Source organism: Octodon degus, unplaced genomic scaffold, assembly GCF_000260255.1.
Source record: "Octodon degus isolate 3935 unplaced genomic scaffold, OctDeg1.0 scaffold00103, whole genome shotgun sequence".
NCBI lineage: Eukaryota > Metazoa > Chordata > Mammalia > Rodentia > Octodontidae > Octodon > Octodon degus.
The window spans coordinates 1,078,009-1,095,079 of NW_004524679.1; the positions used below are offsets into that span (position 1 = coordinate 1,078,009).

General features: G+C 38.8%; 1 long non-coding RNA gene and 1 other non-coding gene across 2 annotated transcripts in view; one reads left to right on the top strand and one right to left on the bottom strand.

Moving 5' to 3' along the window:
• Positions 1–11,058: 11,058 nt before the first annotated feature.
• Positions 11,059–17,071, bottom strand: part of LOC111818813 — a 9,303-nt gene continuing 3,290 nt past the window's right edge. Inside the window, exons 2-3 of the long non-coding RNA XR_002822711.1 lie at positions 14,083–14,089; positions 11,059–11,074 (exon numbers count right to left, since the gene is read on the bottom strand). This is a non-coding gene — a long non-coding RNA (uncharacterized LOC111818813). The remainder of the gene's footprint in view (positions 11,075–14,082; positions 14,090–17,071) is intronic.
• Positions 12,546–12,615, top strand: LOC111818822. Its single transcript, XR_002822714.1, has one exon. It is a non-coding gene; the product is annotated as a small nucleolar RNA SNORD56 (small nucleolar RNA).

The following is a 17,071-nucleotide window of genomic DNA, read 5'->3' on the forward strand; positions in this document are numbered from 1 at the left end:
TCTGGCTGCTGTGCTCAGCTCCTTCCTGCTGCGGACCTGGGCTAGGACTGGGTCTGGGGGTTCCCGGAAGTCGGCAGCAATTCTGGACCTGGGCTAGGACTGGGTCTGGGGGCTCCCGGAACTCGGCAGAAAATCCTACCCCCCAAGAACTCTTTAATTTTGATATACTACACAGATGCAGACTGTCTTATGGAATTACTTTTTTATGAATTTCGTACAGGGTCTACATGGTCTCACTATGTAGATTGGATTCAAATTCATCATCCCATTTTCAGCGTCTCAAAGCCCTGGGATTACAGGCATGCACCACCATGCCCAGTCTCACTTGCCCTCTCAGTGCACCCCAGGGCAGGACCATCAGGGCTTGTGGTGCCAGGGATCAAACCCCAGTCCTTGTGGTCTGCCTAATCAGGCACTTTAATCTGCTGTGCTATCTGGCCAGCCCGGGAATTACTTCTTGATATGTTTTGACAAACCTGATAGACCAAAGCACTAAATGATATTAGAAGATCACAATTTGGGGATATTGATTACTCCAAACATACTACTTTAATTTATTTCTATTGTATGTGCAATCTCAGGATTAAAAACTATTCTCTTTCACAACCATGTGGAATTAGGTTTTAAACCTTCTGATATTTAAATGATTGTGTTAACTTGAGTAAAAAATGTCCAGTTGCATCAGCATATCTCCTGATATGGCTGAACAGATTTACTTAAGACAGAAGATCAACCATGAGGGTTACAGTTTGTGTCTAGTTGTCTTTCCAAAACCTCATACAGTCGTGGGGTGGCTTATGGAGTTTGTTATTGATTCTTGATCCAATGATGGAATTGTAGGTGTGAGTGCTGCACTCTGGACCTGAGGTGGGTAATTTGCATCACAGTGTGAGGAGGGAGAGAAGGTACCATACCTGCCACAGCTGCTGCTTCTCCATTTGCTGGTGCTCTTTTCCACCACATTGAGTGGTTGCTCTCTACCATATGTGACTCTACTTTGGAGGCAGCTGAGCATGGACTGAACCTTCAACTATCTGTGAGCTAAAAAATAACAAAACAACTCTTTCCTTCCTTCATTTTGGGCATTGGGTGTTTGCCCTAATGACAGAAGGGTAATTGAGACATTGGGTCTGAGTAATAACTTTGCAGCCTGAATAGAATAAAAGGGACACAAGGAAGGAAGGCTCACTTTTGTTTCTTCAGAGGAGCTCTAGTCATCTCCTTCAACTTGGAAGATAAGATTTTTTTTTGGCTTACAGTGCAGACTCTTCAACCTCTGTATAGACTCTAAGCATTCCATTGCAGATCCTTTGCCTTTCGATACAAACTCACATGGGACATTACAGTGAACTCCAGATCTTTGAGTGGATCCTTTGGCTCTCCAGCACACAGACAGCTATTTTGCACTCTTCCACACCTGACCCTGTTGGTGGCCTTTGCAAGACAATCTTGTAAATTCATATATATTTGTATATATTGCATTCAATCTGTTTGTCTAGTAAGTGATAACTGAAACAAATCTTCATACCTGGAGTGGAGCTACAGGAAAAGTACTTTAAAACTGAAATTCTTTAATGGCTTGAGTTGTTCTTTGAGTTGGTTATCTAATTTGCGGAGACCTAAAGATGTCATAGTTATCCTGATATTGTGTGTAGTAGTAAAACTCCTCGGGGTGTATTATTTCAAATAACATTCAATGTAGAACAATTTGATTATCCTAATTCACTTCTTATAAGATAAAAGGAATTTAGAGACTCCATATATAATATTTCTGACTAACTAGGCTGAGGGGGAAATACGATGCTGTTGTCTGCTTGCTTTAGCATTTCTGGACAAACTAGTGAAGGAACACAATGACTGCAAAATATCCACAGGGATTCCAAAGTTTTCTATGAGGATGAATTAATAAAAGAAAATAAGCATCTCAAATATTCAAATTTCTAGCTGCAGATACACGTAAAGATTTTAAGTTCTTAAGTTTGCTCTGAAAGAGAATCACTTATCCTTTAGCTGCATGGTCAATATTGCAGAAACCCATTCAGGCCCAAGTGATCTCATTGGCTGAAATATAGCATAATTTTAATGGTTATCTTTGAAGACTACCTGAAGTGTATTGATTAGGAAAAATCAGAGCCTATAAACTAGGATAGATATGTTTGGGCGAATCTTTAAAAGCTGTGGTGTTGAGCTCTGATAGTAAAGAGATTATTTTGCCAGAGGAAGAAATCGCCTGCACAGTGGTGGTGGCAACCCCACCCACAGTCACTGTGGTATGGGACTGTCCTGGTATACCTGAGTACACTAATCCAATGTTAAACAAGCTTGATGATGCTGACAGTCCGTAGGACTGTTGCTCATCACACACATTTGCCTCTAGGTCTGTAACTAGACTCATGCCACAGAAGGCGCCTATGAGTGAGGTATATAGTATTACCCATGAGGAGATCCACTGTTCTCCCTAAAAATTTCTTGATTTTCTCAACAGTTATATTTTGAGAGCTGATGAACAAGTGTCAGAATGGATTTTATAGATGTTAAATGCTTGTGTTAAAATATACGTCCAGAACAGGCTGAGTGTTGATATAGGTCTATTAAGCAGACATTATGAATTTAATGTTGCAGTTCATAGAGGTAAAAAATAGACGTTAATGATTTATTTGCCTGGTTTGCAGAAGTATGGATCAAAATATGATACACTGTCAATGAATTAGATGATAGTATATGGTTAACTGTTGATAAGTGTATTCAAAGGTTTGGAGAAAAGAGAATGCTGGAGTGGTTTTGTCTTGTTCAATACCTAATCCTGCACAAATGGATTATTAAGAAAATGTAACTTTCCATAGCACCTTGAAGAACTGACGAGAGGAGCAACAGCATCCCCAACATACACTATGATTACACTTTCCTGTATGCCAAACCTTTTAGCATGAAGCACATTTAGTCAATTGCAAAATTTGAGAGCATTGTATTTAATTGTATCCTGGAGTTGCAGGCACAAGTGGCAGCACTTAACTGCAAAGGCGAAATGCATGTATGTAGGAGGCCCTTTTTGTCCTCATCTCAGTCCAAGAATTTTATATTTGTAATCCCAAAATATGTTATTGGAATCCCATCAAGTTAATTACAGTCTATAACTAACAGTACAACACAAGGTGAGAATAAAAACACTAAGGTATATTTATAGGTATGGGGAGCCAAAGGGTACTAAGTTCAGCCATGGTAATGGATATCTGGAAGAAAGGCCTCAACCTAGGTTTGAACTCAGGTTTTATTCAGTCATGAAGGAGGAGTGGTTTGAGGATGAATGACTGAGAATTTCAGGAGGTAGGTCAGTACTGTGAGCTCAGCTAGGTAGAAGGCTTGCATTTACTTCTAAGATATGCAGAGAGAAAGATATGCAGAAAAATTAATTTGCATTATGCTACTGAGACAGTATCTAATGATTTGGTGTCTGGTGCTTCACATCTGATGTGTAATCTTTCAAGCCGCAGGAAGTTGTAGCCTCTATTTCAAGGCTCAATCCCAGCCTATATCAACCCAGATCATGTTAAAGAGCAGCAGTTGTGGGTTATCAGGAAAACACACGTGCCATCTTCAAAGACCACCACTAGCACCTTGGCTAGACCAATATGCCTTGATGATATTAAATTGAAGGATATGGAAAAATCTTGGCTGGCTCTGTACTTATCAATACAAGGAAACAGGGCCAGGCACAGCCAAATTGGAAACAACTTCTGTTTCAAGGAGAGTTGCCCTGGTGGTCCTTCACACACGCACTTTTCCATAATGGGCAGCAGAAGCAGAACAATGACCAAATAGTCTGAGACACATGGAGTTGTGGCATTGACTGATCAGACATGGTATCCGCAAAAGTGAAATACAGGATGATCCAACCAAGTTTTCACTATATTTATAATCAAGAATTTTAAGAGAAAATAAACAGAAACCTATTTTGAGTCATAGTAACAGGTAATAATGTCTTCTCAACCACTTCATGGGTTTGAGCCAGCTTACAGATCCAAAACTTCTTGAATGAAGGAGAAACTTATTCCTATTCCCCTTCTGTGTGTGGTAACTGGCCTGAGAGTGACCTAACAGGGACACTGAACTGCTTAACAAACAATGGACTTGTCAGGACTTGTCATTACTGCCACTGGCTTTCCCTTGGTAAGCAAGAAGATGGGACACTAAAAAGTTTAATGTGAGGTTTAAGGTCACCCTACAGTCCTTTTACACCAGCTCTGTGTTTCAACCTGCATTAATTACCCCTGCAGCCTTAAACTCACATATTTTATTAAGATTTTTTGAGATTCTTTAAAATTGTACCTCCAAACATATATATATATATATATATATATATATATATATTCAATCCTCTTTTTAGATATTTTCTGATATTCACTCCAATGTTAGGTTGCCTGCAGGTAGAGGACTAAAATGTGATCTTCATCATGGCTTCAGTCTCTGGGTCATTCTTTACACGCTATATTACTCTGTGGAGATCAGGAGATCAATGATGTTTTAAGTAGTCTGCATCTCAGTAGGTCCAATAGGTTCTCAAATCCACCTTGTAGTCATTTCTTCAGTTCCAGAATGTATCATTTGAAAAGATACACTTAGCAATTGGCAGGAGCCTCACATTGGCTCCTTAACCTATAGCATAAAGGTTAAAATTGAAATGACCAAATAGAAGCCATTACAGTTGCTTTTACCTAGTAAAATAGTAAACTAAAAGAGAATCACATCCATGAATGGATTGCAGAGATTAGTGCTACCAGGACCAGCAAGGATTTCAAACCTCCTGTAGTGAGGATCATGAAGGGTGGTGAAAAGGTGAAGAATACATGATACTGAAAGCTGGGATCAGATGAAGCTTTCTCTCTTGTTGACAAAAAGAACTGCTCCATGACTAAAACATATTTATTTATATGCTGGGCAGTTTGCTGTCAGGAGAAGCTACTTTTATATAATCTAGTTCACCTCTCAGGCCCCATGTTCTCAAGATGGGAACAAGTGCTCACCTTGGGTGCCCTTGGGATGTTCCTTAGATGTTCAGGGCTCTCAGCTCTGCATGCCTGGAATGAACTTCAGCTCAGCCACTCCTGATACAGTGACACTATTGAGGACCTGAAGGACACAGAGTGTTTCCATTACTCTTTTCTTGTCACTGGGACAGGTACTTGACACTCAGAATGAAGGAAGGAAAGTTTTTTTTTAGTTCACAGTTACTGAAGATTTCAGTCCATACTCACTTGGCTCCAAGTTACAGTGGCACATGGCAGAAGGCAGCGGCACAGGGCAGTAAAACAGCAAGGGCAAAAAGGAAGAGTGAAAGCAACAATGGCAACAGAGAGCAAGTCTGTGTCTCTTAAGTTCCATTCAGGCTCTCTGCCCCAGGGTAGGTGTAGTACTCAAACCTATAATCTCAGCAGCACTCATACCCATAATCCCAGTGGATCATGAGTTAATCACAAACTCTAGAAATCCAGCCAAGCTTGCATGACTCTGCTTCTTAAAATAGGGCATTTTGGATGATGCCAATGTCTTCCATAAGCTGGAACAATAGTCAGGCTTTCTTCTCATTTGGCTGTAGGGCTTGAGTGCCTAGATCATTGAACCCCTCTGATTGTGATTCCAAAGTATAAATTCTCACTGCTGGCTCCATTCTGGAGCCTGGTGTGGCCACTGCCTACATTCTAGAACACGGGACTCTGCAGTTTTTCCCTCAAGGCAAAGTCACTGACCTTTGCAATTCTGAGGCTGCAAAGGGTGGAGACCTGGTGTCTCCAGTGATGCCCTCAGGCAATCCTTTCCACTGTCTAGTTCCTTCTGGCAATGGAGAACATCTCTGCTCTTTCTTTGAATTCCACAGATTTATTGGAGCTTCCTTTTTGGCCAAACAGACATTTTAAATCTTCCTGCTGGACTCTTTGCTCTTACTTTTCAACACAAATCTGGCTAAAAGCCCCCAACAACAGCCATGCTACTGCCTCAATATTTGGCTGCTTTGAAATTACTTTTGAAGGATTAATCAGTCCACCATGCTTAATCTCAGCCTCAAGCAAAGTCTCTGGACATGACCAAAAGGCAGACAAACATTCTCCATTCCATAGCACAAATTATCCAGAGTACAACAACCAATGCAGTCCTTCTTCTCAGCAGAAAATTTCCTGGCATGTTTTTTAGAGGCAGGATTTTTATCAGATTTCTGGTCTGGAGTCTGACCAGAATCTCACATATAGAACAAGTGAAGCTGTTTCATCGCTTCTCTTGTAGGCAACATCTCCAAAAATTTTCTATCTCTTCCCATAAGTCATTCCCAAAAGCTTGTAATCCACATGGACGTATTTAGCCACAGCAATGACCCCACTTCTCTGGTACCAAATTCTGTCTTGGTTACTCTTTTCTCCTTCCTGTAACAAGTACCTGACACTTAACATGAAGGAAGGAATGTTTTATATAACTCACAGCAACTGGTCATTTCAGTCCATACTCACGTGGCTCCATGGCAGACTGGCACATGTCAGAGTGCAGTAGTACATGGCAGCAGGAAGCAGCAAAACAGCAAGAGCAAATGTGAGGAGTAACAGCAACAATGGCAACAGAGAACAAGTCTGTCTCTATTATACTGCATTCAGGTTATCTGCTCCTGGCTGGATATAGTACTCACACTCAAAAATCCAGCAGCATTTATACCCATAATTTCAGTGCATGATGAGTTAATCACAAACTGTAGAAGTCTGGCCATGCCTGCATGAGGTTTTACAGGGACAACTAGACAAACTCAACATGTCTCCGTATAATTCTCTCATTTTGGTCTGTGCAGAAGAAGAAAGGAATGTCTTGGAAAATGAGGGTAGATTACTGTAAACTGCATCAGATGGTGACTCCAATTGCAGCTGCTCTGTCAATTGTGCCTTCCTTGCAAGAGCAGATTAACAGATCAGGCAGCATACTCACTTGTGCATACCAAGGGTGGGAGAGGCTTTTTCCCCACCCACCTGCCCTTAGGCAGAGGAAGGATAATAGTAAGGGCAGAATTCACCAGATCTTTGTGCTTGGAGTCATCAATATTGGACCCTGGGGTATGCCTGTGTCACTGATAAGTACTTCAAATTGCTTTGCCAAACAGGAATTTCAGTGGTCCTACAGAGTTAATATCTGTCCTATTTCAGCCTGTGTCTGGCATCCTGGGCTTACTTGAGCTCCCCCTGTATTTATTGCCCCCCACTATTCATAGAGCTGTAAGAGATGAGCTGATATCCAACATTTGTGCTGGCAGCCTGGGTCTCCACAGCGGAGCCCTAGGCCTTCCTGAATGACTGCTTGGAGCTCCAGATTGGCTGTATACCTCATTCAGTGACAGAAGCCCCACCCTAACTCTGAACAAATTAAAGTCTCTGTCTTGTACCTAGCCACAGTCCTGAGACTCAACATAGCACATTATGCAAGTGGTCAGTTTTGATCTCAGCATCTGTGAAAAGTTCACCTGATTTTATAGTGCTCTGGACCTGTGGAGACCACAGCTTGTGTCTGGTGTACTTTATGGCCCTGCCAGAATCTTATTATATCATTCTCAGGCACACCAAGGTCTGTACTGAGCATGGTACAAGCCTTCTTCTGGTGTTTTAAACTGGATCCACAAATACATGAATAACATTTGCCATACTACATGTATCTCCAACCAGTCAAAATCCATACCAGGTACCATTAGCCCATTCAAGTAGTCACACAGATTCTAATATCAATACTTCTCATTTGCATATGTTTTGAGTTTGACAGACAGAGGACCCCTCATTCACAGAAATCACTGCACCATGCACAGGTTATAAGGAGGGGAAAAAGGCAACTTGACTTCTTAGATTAAAGATTCTAGAAGGCTCTGAAGAAAAAACACACCTCTCCTGGAAGCCTATACAACTTCTTGATTTTTATTTCTCCCTATTTGATCTGATTTGTCTGCACTATTGGTATTATTTTAAAATTCTGTTTCAATATTTTTGTGTATTTTAGGGAAGGATCTACAGGATGTTCAGGGTCTCACTACTAGATCAGACTCTTAGTGATTCTCCTATTTTCAGCCTCCCAAGTGCTGGGATTACAGATGTGCACCACCATGCCCAGTCTTAATGGCCATCTCAGTACACCCTGTAGGAGGAGCCAGCCCGACACATGGGGGATTGAACCCCAGCCGCTGCTCTTCACCTAAGACTTCACTGTTGTCTGTTGAGCTATCAGGCTGGGCTTCAATTTCAGTGAAGATTAGAGTGTTATCACCAATTTTGATGTTGCTCTTTAAAAAATATCACTTTAAAAAAATGTGAATAGGTCCTCCTTCGGTCTTTTTTTCCTGTTTCTTCCTCAACTTGTTTCCTTAGTATTATCTAATTCTAGTATTTTTTAACTTCTTAATAGGATCTTCTGTTCTAATTTTGCCACCTTTTCATCTTCATATTTTGTGATGAACACAAATATGGGCATATCCCCTGCAAGAAAATGAAACAGACAACTTCCTTGCTCTGACACATGGTTTTGGCCACTTCTAGTCAAAGTCACAGCTGTGGCAGAGCTGGGTTCAAGTGTCGCAAAGATTTTTGTGTGCTTTTTAGTGTATACAGTACTATACAGCATTATTCAATCAACCAATGGCTCCAAAGAAAGTGCAGCATGAGGATGGTGGTAAAGTGGAAATGTAGAGTAGTGATGAAGGTAAGCAAAATGTGCAGAGCAATAGCGAATATAAGAAAAACGTGCATATAAATAATGAAGTTAATAAGAGAATGCAAAATAAGAATTGTGAGAATGTTTTGAAGAAAACAACCTCTGAAATGAAGAAGTAAATTGTAGAAAAATATAAGTATGGTGTTTATGTGACTGATCTGGCCTTAAGAGTACAAGATAGCAAAGTTGACAATCTCAACTCTTTTGAAGAATGAAAACACTGTCAATGAAACTGATGTGGCAAAAGGTGTAACGATGTCAACCAAGCAAGGACGCAAATGGTAGAAGACATGGAAAACTTGTGTTGCTGTGGTTGAAAGTGTGTTATGATTTGTGTTTACATGTCCCCCAAATCCTCATGTAGTCACAGTAAGTAGGAATTCCTGAGGTGACTGAATCTAGATTTTGAGACTGATTCACATTACATAAAATATTTTTTTTGGTGGAACCATGGATTGAACTCAGACCCTTGCACTTGCCTGGCAAGAAAATAAAAAAAAAATTAAAATACACATTACACTGCTGTAATTAAGTGTATGCATACTACACCTGCTCTAGGGTCAGTAGCTTGAATACAATATAAGGGACTGAAAGAGGTTTCTTTCTTTGCTCCTTCGCTGTCATTGTTTTGATGTATTCTACTGCTATGAACACTTGCCTCTCTATCTTGAAGTCAGCAGATTATGAAGAGAAAGCTCTAGCAACTGTGATCTAAATAAAACTTTCTTCCTTTAACTTTGGGTGTCAAGTATTTTGGCTCAGGTATTAGAAAAGTAACTAAGAAAATAAAAGAAGCCACCATCTGTGAAAAAGCCAGGAAATTGCAGTGTTTTGTTACAATAAAATACCACTATGAGTGCAATGTGATGAATTTAAAGCCAGTAGATGTTGACTTGAGAAAGTCCATGAAATAAGTGGCCTCCCCAGTGTGATAATATATGACTCATCTTCCAGTTCTGAAAAAGCTACTTCAGAATCCTATGAGAAAGAATTCACGGAATTCATGAAGACAGAAGACTACATTGATCAACAAGTGTTCAATTATGATTATATAGGGCTCTTCTCGAAGTAGATACCAGAAAAACTTACATCATGTAAAAGGAAAAGATAATTCTGAGACACAATTTCATTAAGCATAGAGTGACCACTTCACTGTATGTGAATGTGTATGCTGATCTGAAGTCAGACACATCACTACTGGAGTACCATTTTCAGACACCTCATGCATTCAAGTTCTAGAATATGAACAAGGTCCAACAACTTCTCATGTGAAAGGTCATTGTGAAAGCTTGGATGACAAGGTAATTTCTCATGGAATGGATGCATGAGGTGTTCACATCCATGACTAAGAAACATTTTGACAACAAGCTACCTGAAAGATGTCTTCTTCAGATACACTATACCTGTCATATACTCCAGCCTTTGTGGATGATTTGATTACATTACAGCTTCATAAAAACCAAGTTGCTCCCCTTCAAAACAACACCAACTCTGCAGTTCATAGGCCAGCATTTGATCTGCAACCTCAAGATGTTTTATGCAAAGGTGCTTTATACTAAGTGTTTTACTCTTACTGAAGAGATGCTCTTGACCCTGAAAGCATTCTGGAAGAATCACTTCAATGTCTTCCTGTGCATGAACTTAACTGACAAAACCTGGAATGTTCCAAACTGCAGGACAGCTCAGCCTAAAGAAAACTGACCAGAATGTATCACTAAACATAAAATTGAAAGGTCTAAAGTAGAAGTAATTGAAGGTGACAACTGTCCAGGTTTTGTTGATGAGGTTGATACAGTGGAGAATATTGAAATGAATCTTACAAAATTCTTCCTTTGATATTATTTTAGTTTAAACACACATAAGGTCCAGTTTGGATTCACATAAATTTTATTAAATCTTATAGAGAAATGTCTTTCATGACCAATTTTGTTTGTGACCAGAATCATGAACTGAGTTACTATAGCATAAGAATTAACCTATATGGATTTGCAGATACTTTTACTTTTTGGTGGAAGTGGAGATTGAACTCAGGTCCTTGTGCTTGCCAGGGAAGCTCTTATTCTACTGAGCCCTCTCCCCGGCCCTGGATTTGTAGATACTTACCAGTATCTTTCTACAGTTCAAGAATGCTCTATTATAAGTGGATAAAAATTACTTTGTTGAGTAGGAATTTATTCATATTAATTTCTAGTTTGTTCTAGAGTCTTTTTTGTATAGCTAAATGTGCTGTGATATTAGTTCTTTGCATTTGTCTGCAGACCAAAAATTAGAGAAAAAGAAGAGCTACATTTTGGTCCTAGCCATTCAAGGTCAGTGAGGACTCAGGACATAAGAAAACCTGTACTGTAACATCCTATACCTTAGTGGTGTCCAAAATTTTGTGATCAAGGAGATCATGGGGTTACAGAGAAAAGTGATAGATGATGTATAATACACCTAAGGAGAGTCACCTAGAGAGAAAACATTCTCTCAGGCTTTCACAGAGATCACATTGCTCAACCAATGGCTGTGACTCATCCACATGGCTGACACTGACAAAGGATCTAAAAACTGTGGTACAGGGTTTCAGAGTAAATCCTGAGGGGATTTGACTGACCTTGTCAGATACAAAAATTGCATTTGTCATCCAGCTTAAATTGAACTTTGTTTTTGCTGATTTACTCCTTTAACAAAGCAGACATAGTTGTTGTTATCAGTTGTTTTTTAATATATACAAATATCTAGATTGCCTGGAGGTCATATACAATATAGTGGTCCATTTCTAAAGACACAGGTATTGATTGGGGTAAATACCTTGAAATCTACACTCCCTAGTAAAAAGATGGTTTCAGCCAGGTACAAACCTAAAGTCTAATAGCTAGCGACACCTACTGGACATAAGTGAAAAGGAGACATCATTTAGTGATGTTTATAGTCTAACAATAAAGACTCACTATAAGCAAACTGCAAGCCTCAGAACAGACACAAAAACAAGAGTGAAAATAAAACACAGAAGAAACATGTGACCAAAAGCTTTGAACTCTTCCAAAGCAAATGCAGGGGCATTGGATGCAATTAAATCAGAATCCAAGCAGGCAAAACACCTGAAATGGTAGCAGTGCAGGTAACACAAATAATTATTTCGGTGAATGAAATGTGTGGAAAAAGAGATAGTGAGCCTAATAAAACAAATATTATCAAGTCTAGAAAAGATATTAATAAAAAACAAAAGGAACTAAAGAAAGAAATCCAATCTATGAAGATCCACTACAGATTCCATAAGTGTTCCAAACAAATTCAGGAGATTAAAATTGTTGAAAGTGTAGGCAGAAGAAATGGCCAGTTTGAGATTAGATTGTCAAACCTAGAAGACAAGGATGTGGTTGGCGACAAACTAATGAGAAATACCTTAAAATTAACATGAAGCATGAAAGATGAGTCCATGAGCTGCTAGAAATTAAAAAGTAAAAATCAAGAGTGAATAAACCTCAGATGATAGCACAAATGCTATTATATATGTTTGCAGAAGTAAAAGAAGAAAACCTTCCAAGCATGGGAAGAGAATTTCACACACCAAAAGTGAGGAGTATGGAACAACAAGTAGCCATGATCAGAAAAGAACTACACTAAGATGTCAAAGTTAATGTTCCAGAAATTCAACAAAAGAACACAAACTTAAAGGTGTTAGAAAGCAAGAAAAATCATCTGCATTCCAAAATCTCTTAGAATTAAAGCAGAATTCTCAACACAAACCTTAATGTAAAATAAGGCTTGGTGTGCTGTTTCAGTTTCTAAAAGAAAAAATGTCCAATGTGGATTATTGTATCTTTCAAAATTACTTTTCATTAGAGTGATGCTAATGTTTTCAATTAACAGATTGCTCCTAGAGAGAGTTGATAAATTGGGTCTGAGTGAAGAAGAAAAAAAGCACAAAAAGAAAAAAAAAGAAAAGCAAAAGAAAATGGAAAAAAGAAAAAGAAACAAAGTCATCTTTCAAATTGATGGAAATATAAGATAATTTCATGATAAGCAACACCTAAAGAATTTTATTACCATGAACGCAGTACTGCAAAAAGTTCTTGTTGATATTCTAGAAAGAGATAATAAAGCAAACAAGGCCTAAAAGTACAATGGAATAAATCCACCTTGTGCAGTGAGAAGTTTTAAAAGGGGAAAGAAAGGGAATCAATAGCAGGAAAATAATATACCAAGAAGGATAAGTCATTATCTATAAGGTAAAACCATCATTGTGAATGATCACAAATCACCAATCAAAATAAACATTAGTAGATGAAATTGAGAAGCAAGATACAACTATATGTTTCAAGTGGAAACACACTTAGCCAAAAAGGAAATTCATAGACTCATACTCAAAGGGTGGAAAACAACATTTTGTGGAATAAGAATTGAGAAAAAAACAGGACTAATTATTCTAATAGCAGAAAAGTGGATTTCACATCAAACTAGTCAGAAGAGACAAAAAGATAATGACACACTGGTGAATGAACAATTCAATAAGAAGACAACAAGCATAACTGTATATGCACCAAATACCAGCACATTTAACTTCATAAAAGAAACAATAATAGATATGAAAAATCAAACAAGCACAAGAATAATCAAAATGGGGAACTGAAGTATTCCAGGGTCACAAAATAAACAAATCAACAAAATAAAAATTAATAAATAAATATCAGAGTGGAATCAAAACATTGGGTCAAAAGGCTTAATAGATATTTACAGTGCTTCCCACCAACAACCTAGAACACACATGATTCTCAGGAGAACATAAGACTTCAAAATAGAGCCCATAATAGCCCAATGAGACTACTTAAGTAAATGCAAAGTGACTGAAATCATCCCATTTATATCATTAGATTATCTTTGAACAAAACTAGAAATCAACAGCAAAAGACATCAAAGAAAATACAGAAACACATGAAAATCAAAGAATACCCACTTAGTGATGAATAGATCACCAAGAAATTAAAACATAAATTAGATATTTCCTACAATCAAATAACAACAGTGCAAGAGGGATATATCAGAATCTACGGGATACAATAAAAGCAGTCCTTGGAAATCCCATTCAAGCCAGCTATCCCCCTACTGGGAATTTTCTTGGAGGAACTGAAAAACATCATATCATAGTAATATATGTGTACCTATGTTTATAGCAGCACAATTTGTAATAGCCAAATCTTGGACACAAACAAGATGCCCGTCACCTGAAGAATGGATGAAAAAGATGTGATATTTTTATACAATGGAGTATTATTCAGCTATAAAGAATGATAAACTTGAAGCATTGGTATTTAAGTGGATTTCCACTTGAAGATATACTCATAAGTAAAATAAACCAGACTCACACATGTAAATAACATATAGTCTCCCTAGTACAAGAACTCAAAAGAAGAAATACAAATAGAAAGGTATAACACAATTAAAAGGAAAGTGAGGGCTACCCTGCGCCAGCGGGACCGACTCCAGGTACCAGCCAAGGCGCAGCGTGGGTGAGACCGTCTTCCACCCCCTTGGGACGCCCCCCACCACTCCGCAGCACCTCCCCCACCCGCCCCACGAGTAGGAATTTCTGCCACGTTCTGAGAACTCCCAGACGCAATCCTAGCCCAGACCCAGTGAGTGTGTGGGAGAGCTTCCTCTCTCCCCTATTCCACCTTGTCCTTTCCAGGCTCAGCTCAGGCCTGGCATACAGGACAGGGGTGTAACCCTGCAGCTGCAATCCCTACAGAGAGGGTAGAGGATAGAATCACCCAGCTAGTCCAGCAGCAGAACATCTTGCCACAGGGGCACAACGGGTTCACCCTCAAGGGCAGCAGTGGGAAGGAGCTGAGCACAGCAGCCAGACCTAAGCCAGGCACAGCTGGATAAATCCAGACTTTGTAGATCTGCACCTGAACTTCAGTACATGCTAAGGTTATAACTACAACGAAGATCTACAACAAAGGTCAGAAGACAGTGCTACACAAAATGACTTTGTAGATGATGAGAAGGAACAAAAAGCAACCTCAGAACTCAACCCCACCCGTAAAAAGTGCAGAGCACACTAACACAGAACGAATTGGGAATCACACAGCTGAAAGCAATGAATCAACAGCTTCTGAAATAAAGAAACAGCTGCAGAAAGTTATAGAGGAACTCAGATTGGAAATAAGAAAAGAAATCCCTGAATTTAGTGTTCCACCCAAACACAGCTAAATACACATTTTTCTCAGCTGCACATAGGTCATTTTCTAAAATAGAACACATACAGATCCATAGGTCATGCTTAAGTATATGCAAACAAAAACAGAAATTATCCCATGCACATTATCTGACCACAGTGCAATAAAACTTGAAATAAATGACAAAAGAAACCAGAAAAACAACCTTAAATACATGGAAATTTAATGACATCCTACTCAGCAATCAATGGGTCACAGATGAAATTAAACAAGAAATTCAACAATATGTACAATTCAATGAAAATTCAAGCACAACTTAAAGTAATTTATGGGACATGAAGAAAGCAGTTCTCAGAGGGAAATTCATAGCTGTGAACTCACAAATTAGGAAAACAGAACGGGAACAAATAACTACCCTAATGCTGCACCTTCAACAACTAGAAAAGGAAGAGCAAACCAAACCCAGAGCCCAAAGACGGGAGGAAATCATAAAGATTAGAGGAGAAATTAATGATGCATTGATGCAGAAAAGGCTTTTGAAAAAGTCCAACACTGATTCATGTTCAAAGTCCTACAGAAAATTGGAATAGATGGCCTCTACTTCAATCTGGTAAAAGCCACTTATGAAAAATCAACAACTACCATAATCCTACATGGGGAAAAACTGAAATCTTTTACTCTTAGATCTGGTACAAGACAAGTATGTCCTCTATCACCACTCCTATTCAATATAGTTCTGGAATCATTAGCTACAGCCATTAGACAAGAGAAAGAAAAAAGAGGAATAAGAATAGGCAAAGAAGAAGTTAAATTATCTTTATTTGCAGATGACATGATACTTTACTTGGAAGACCCAAAAATCTCCACCAAGAAACTACTAGAATTAATACAGAAATTGAGTAGCATAGCAGGTTATAAAGTCAATACCCAAAAGTCAATAGCATTCCTCTACACAGTCAACAAACACACTAAGAGGGAAATTAGAGAAACAATACCTTTCACAATAGCACTGAGGAAAACGAAATACCTTGGAATTAATCTAACTAAAGAAGACAAAGTTCTTCTCAAGGAAAATTGCAGTACTCTGAAAAAAGTGATCAAAGAGGATTTCAGAAAATGAAAAGATATTCCATGCTCCTGTATAGGAAGAACCAACACTGTGAAGATGGCCATACTCCCAAAATTGTTGTACAGATTTAATGCAATCCCTATCAGACTACAACCGACAAACCTTGCAGACATAGAGAAATCATTCCTAAAATATATCTGGAACTGGAGAAGACCTAGAATAGCAAAGGGAAATCTGGGCAATAAAGACAAGGCAGGAGGCATTACAATTCCTGACTTGAAATTATACTACAAAGCTACTGTGATAGAATTAGGATGGTTCGGGCATCAAAATAGACCTGAGGATTAATGGAATAAATTAGAAGACGCTGAAGCCCCTACGAACACACTCAGCCACCTTATCTTTGACAAAGGGCCAAACATACTCAGTGGAAGAAAGATAGCCTCTTTAACAAATGGTGCTGGAAAAATTGGCTCTCTACATGCCGAGAATTCAAGCTTGACCCAGGTCTGTCTCCATGCAGCAAACTAATGTCAAAATGGATTAAAGATCTAAACATTAAATCAGAGACACTAAATCTCCTGGAAGAAAAAGTAGGAAGAACTCTTCAAGACATAGGGGTAGGCAGTGTTCATGGACAGAAATCAAACCACACGGGAAACAGTTGAAAGAATTAACAACTGGGACCTGCTCTTACTGAGAAGTTTTTTCATGTCAAAAGAAATTACCAGCAAAGTGAAAAGGAAACCAACAAATTTGGAAAAAATCATGACAAATAAGTACTCAGATAAAGGTCTGCTCTCTAGAATCTATAAAAAACTAAAAAACACTAGGACCCCAAAATTTAAAACCCAATCCAGAAATGGGCATCCAAGATGAACACACACTTCTCAGAGGAAGAAATTAAAGCAGTGAATAAATATAATAAAAAATGCTCCACATCACCAGCCATTCGTGAAATGCAAATCAAAACCATATTGAGGTATCATCTCACCCCAGAAAGAATGGCTATCATAAAGAAATCACCCAACAACAAATATTGGAGAGGCTGTGGGGAAAAAGGAACCCTTCTCCACTGCTGGTGGGAGTGTAGACTGGTGCAACCATTATGGAAATC